Source organism: Mustela nivalis (genome assembly GCF_964662115.1).
Source record: "Mustela nivalis genome assembly, chromosome: X".
NCBI lineage: Eukaryota > Metazoa > Chordata > Mammalia > Carnivora > Mustelidae > Mustela > Mustela nivalis.
The window spans coordinates 101,155,553-101,161,169 of NC_139040.1; the positions used below are offsets into that span (position 1 = coordinate 101,155,553).

At 39.3% G+C, this 5,617-nt stretch overlaps 1 pseudogene across 1 annotated transcript; it reads right to left on the reverse strand.

The window, feature by feature from the left end:
- Positions 1-4,582: 4,582 nt before the first annotated feature.
- LOC309856557 (large ribosomal subunit protein uL23 pseudogene) lies at positions 4,583-5,094 on the reverse strand (annotated as a pseudogene). The gene has a single exon. The product of its transcript is annotated as a large ribosomal subunit protein uL23 pseudogene (transcript).
- Between the last annotated feature and the right edge of the window lie 523 nt (positions 5,095-5,617).

Genomic DNA, 5,617 nt, shown 5'->3' on the forward strand with positions numbered 1-5,617 from the left:
AGAGAAAATATGTTTCCTGGGGCACCTGGGTGGCTCACTGGGTTAACCCTCTGCCTTCGGCTCAGGTCATGATCCCAGGGTCCTGGGATCGAGCCCCACATCAGGCTCTCTGCTCAGCAGGGAGCCTGCTTCCCCCTCCCCCTCTGCCTGTCTCTCTGCCTACTTGTGATCTCTCTGTCAAATAAATAAATAAAATCTTCCAAAAAAAAAGAGAAAATATATTTCTGGTACTATATGTATTTATCCATACCATAAGATTATGTTGTCTGTTACAAGATGAATCATTTTTTTGTCAGTACTTGCATCAGCATTGTCTTATATGATACAAAACACTGTAGATGCTATTCATATTATTAGTACTGGACATCAAACATGAAAAGATAATGTGAAAAAGAAATACTTATGGGTATAACACATACATATATTGATAATGAAGCAGCAAAACAATTGCTTTATGGTAGCCTAGCAAAATTGATATGGATTGCTTCACAGTAGCCTAGCCTATACACTAATGAATGAATCATTATAAAATTTTATGGCATACAGTATTATAATAATATTCATAATAAAATGTTGGAAACATCATTACATTAAAAAAAAACTACCTGTGATGATAGGCGGATACACAGTTTCTCCAATTATGAGGGGATGCCTATTGTATGGTAATAGAAGTCTTCAAAGGCAAAGTTAGAAAATGAAAAACATACACATTATTATTTTTATATTAAATACCACTCATCTTATGCCTATGAACGGATAGGTTATCCACTTCCAAGATTTGCACACGATGTTCTACATGATGGATACTTAAGCAATGATGATGACAAAAAAAATCTCATCTATTTCTTGGCATACAGTTATTAGATTTTCACAAGAAGACACACATCTACACAACAGGTACATTCATTAACTGTACAGCATGAAAATTATTTACTATTTGTTAAGTACCAGCAGATCATCATAAAGGTCTTCTTCCTTGTCTCTTCGTGTTGAGTGGGCTGAGGAGGAAGAGGAAGAGGAGGGGTTCGTCTTGCTGTCTCAGGGGTGGCAGAGATGGAGGAGGCAGAAGGGAAGGAATGAGCAACAGGCCCCCTGGGTGTAACTTTCCAGAAATACATTGTAATTTCTGTCTGATTTTTTAAAAGATTTTATTTATTTATTTGACAGAGAGAGATCACAAGTAGGCAGAGAGGCAAGCAGAGAGAGAGGGGGAAGCAGGCGGCCCACTGAGCAGAGAGACCGATGCAATGTGAGGCTCCATCCCAGGACCCTGGGATCACGACCCGAGCCATAGGCAGAGGCTTAACCCACTGAGCCACCCAGGCGCCCCATATGACTTTTTTTTTTTTTCTTTTTTAAATATTTAATTTGTTTATTTGACAGAGAGAGATCACAAGTAGGGAGAGAGGCAGACAGAGAGAGAGGGGAAGCAGGCTCGCTGCTGAGCAGAGAGCCCGATGCGGGGCTTGATCCCAGGACCCTGAGATCGTGACCTGAGTTGAAGGCAAAGGCTTAACCACTGAGCCACCCAGGCGCCCCACTGTTTTTGAATTCTTGTAGTTTCTTTTGTACTGTTTCTGTCGTATGACTTTTTTGATTTCTCTTAAAATGTTTCTGTATGGTACCAATCCTTCATTCACTCTTTAGTCATTTAGCTTTATAAAACCAGTGTCTGTATCATTGGATAAAATAAAGGAAATTTTCAACTTTTAATATTTATTGGCCCTGCTCATGGGCTCTTAGGGAAGCTATGCTTTAACATTTACCATGGTCAGAATGACTAGGCAAAACCTCAGTGCATGGGATCTCTTTATGCCGCAAGCACAACATTGTACATCTGCTTGGTCGTCAAATGACCTAAAAAAGAACATCCCAAACTTGTAAAAATAAGTAAGACCTCCCTGGTTCCCATGATAGTAACATACAGACCTGCTCACACTAAAAGCTTACTCTATAACTTTCTGCAATGTCTTTTTTCATGATGATTTGTAACTTTTTATGTAAAAAAAGTAAATAACCCTACATCGGATATGCCTTCCCCAAAGCGCTCTCTTCTTTGTAAAGATTGTGTATCTTGGGCAGCTGTCCTAACCTGGGCGTGAGTAAAACTCACTTTCTTCCTTTTACAGATTCTAAAAGGTTTGTTCATTCTGTGCTGACACATAGAAGGGTCTGTGTTGTAGAAGAAGTCAAAAGCAGTCTTGAATAATTGAAACCCTTCTGCCAGGCTGTCTAATATCCATTTGTTTTCTGGCACCACTACCTCTACATTTTCTTTCTCATCATCTGGTTAGGAAGCACTCTTCTCCGTCAGGTCATCTTCTGTTCGTCCCTCTGGTGTGATGTCGATTAGGTCTTGGATTTGTCCAAGATCTATACCTTGAAACCCTTTTGCCCCACCTTTTTTTTCCCCCATAGCCACAGTCTCTTTCAGGATTTCCCTGACTGGCTCTGTAGCAATCCTGGAAAGTCAAGGAAAACATCTGGACACAGTTTTCTCCAGCAGGAATATATTGTTCTGGGCTTAATGGCTCTCATGATTTTCCTGGAACAATGATGGCATCTTCAATGGTGTAATCCTCCCGTACTTTCATGATGTGTTCTATTGGGGTTCTTTTCCATAGCATTGACAATCCCTCCCATAGAATATGTATGTAATGAGCCTCTAGTGTCCTTGTGACCCTCATCTAGAGGTTGAATTAGAGACATTGTGTTTGGGGACAAGTAGATCACTTTGACCCCATTGATGTTGAACTCATGGGGTTCTGGGTAGCCAGGAGCACTGCCCAATATTAAAAGAACTTCAGGGGCAAGGATCAGTGGAACCAATCCAGCAAAAGGCTTCTCATTGTCCAGGTCTTCTTGTGGTACAACTAGAAAACTAGCGCCAGTGTTTATCTTTCCCTTCAAGTCTTGGGATTAGCAGCTTTGTAAATAAAGACAGTCCTGATCATAAACCTAAATTCATTTGCACAAAACAGTAGTTAAATTATCCCTTCCTTCCTTAAATCCCGGTGCTCATTTCTTTTCCTTTGTGGCATTTTTTTTCTCTCAGAATAAAGCAGTTTCATCTGCTTAAAAACCTGTTCAGTCAGATATCCTTTCTCCTCAGTGATTTTCTTAGAGGTGTCTGGGAATTCATCTTATGCCTCTTTGTCAGCAGAAGCTGCATCTCCCCTTATCTTGACATTTTTTTTTAAGCCAAAGCTCTTTCTAAAATTATCAAACCATCCTTCACTAGCATTAAATTCTCCAGCTTTAAATCCTTCACCTTCCTTTTGCTTTAAGTTGTCAAATATGAATAAATGTCATATAATGATTTGCTTTTTCTCAAATCATATTAGAATCTATAGGTATGCCTTTCTTATAGCAACCCTGTACCTACATGAAAGTCACGCCTATAATACAAGATAAAAAGATATTTTGCAATAATGCAAGGCTTTCATACGTGCTGGCATTGCTGCAGTCATGGCTTCATGAATTTCCTTTTCTATTTTCACAATCATCTTTATACTGGATGCATTTATCTTGAAATGGTGGGTACCTGCAGGAGCAGACCTCAATCAACAGTACATATCGAGCAATTCCACTTTTTCTTGTGATGTCATGGCTTTTCTGTGCTTCTTGGGAGCACTTCCAGCATCACATGGTATCATTCAAGGTTGGAGGTATTACACACAACACAATGAAAAATACATGAGAAACACAAGAGATCACTTCTTGCTGTGGTACACAGTTTACTGGAGAGATGAACTGCTCACGTGGATCTGGTTAGCACTGTATGGTGTTTTAAGTTTAAGTTCAAGCTCACAACAGTTGAGTTCACAGCAGTAGCAACAGGAGGTGGCTATGAAACTATTACCGTAGTACACATTTACTATGGTTAATTTTTTGTGGTTACGATTGATACTACAACTTTATGTTTGTTTCCGTTTCTCTCAACTGCAAATGGTGCCATGCATGGTCCCTATGTGTGTGTAAGTTTCAATAAATGTTAACTTTTTATAATAGCTTTGTATATATGAAAGTAAATGATAAAATTGTATATATATTATAAATTCATGATATGCATAACTTCTAAATAATTTTTATATGTCCCTGCTACATGGTTTGTCTGAGAGATTTTTATTCAAATTGTCACAAATCTCCATAAACTTATCCAATATATTTATCGAAAAAAAATCCATGTATAAGCATATCCATGCAGTTTAAAGCCATGTTGTTCAGGGGTTAACTATACTGTGAAGAACCCAGTTTTTCATTTTTCTTGAAATAGTCATAATTATTTAATTCTGATGATTGGCAATGCTATTTTATAATTATCCTTAGATGTTTGGCATACTCCTTCTATATGAAGTATATGAATATATTAAGTTTGAATCATATGGAATTCCTCTTTTGTCTATCAAAATATTTAAATACTGGCAAATCCACATAGCTCAGTGTACACATTAGTGACCATTGGAGGGAAAGCCTGGCATGTCTTCTCAAACTATACCAGTGGGAAGTCTGCTTATATTCATATAAAATACCACTTCTCATCTGTTAGTAGCATATCTTTATTTTTTAATTTTTTTTTATCATGAAAAAACTGTATTTAGATTTAGCCAGCTGGACTCAGTTTAGATGATCCCAATTTTGTTGGCAACATCGAAAGCATCATAGTCAGGGGCCAGCCGAACATATGCCTTCTTCTCTCCATCAGGCCTGATTAAGGTGTTGACCTTGGCTACATCCATGTCATAGAGCTTCTTCACAGCCTGTTTGATCTGGTGCTTGTTGGCCTTGACATCCACAATGAACACAAGTGTGCTGTTGTCTTCTATTTTCTTCATGGCTGACTCAGTAGTCAGGGGGAACTTGATGATGGCATAGTGGTCAAGCTTGTTTCTCCTGGGGGTGCTCTTTCGAGGGTATTTGGGTTGCCTTCGGAGACGCAGAGTCTTGGGTCGTCAGAACTTAGGTGATGTGCAGAACTTCTTTTTTTTTGTGACTGTGGACGCCTTTCAGCACCGCTTTCTTGGCTTTCAAAGCCTTTGCTTTGGCTTCGGCTTTGGGAGGGGCAGGGGCTTCCTTCTTAGCTTTCAGCGCCATCTTCGTAAAAGGGCGCATATCTTTATTTTTTAATTAGTTCATAAACCATCTCCTAAGAGCAGAATTTACAAATCCAAACACTATATGTGAAAGCAAAAATCACAGCTTAGAACCTAAGAAGTGTAGCCTTACGTGAGACTTCAAAGGCTATCTCATTGTGATAAACACTGCCCATTGTCCCCAGTATTTTTTGCTATCTCTTCTTTCTACTTCATAGAAATTCTCGTATTTAGCTGAGCACAGGGTCACCCAATACAAAACAAAACAAAAACAAAACAAAACAAAAAAAACAGTTGTATGCCATGTATCCCTTGCAGCTAATTGGGCCGGTAACTACGTTCTGACCAATGGGATGTGAGCTGAAGTAATAGGTTTCCTCCCCTTTTTATTCCCTTTATCTGCTTGGTGGAGTGCAGAAGTGGTAGTGGCGAGCCATCTTGGACCATGTAGGGGATGACAACACCCTACAGAGGGACTAGCAAGATGGGAGGAATCTGGGGCCCTGTTACCTGAAGTTACCACA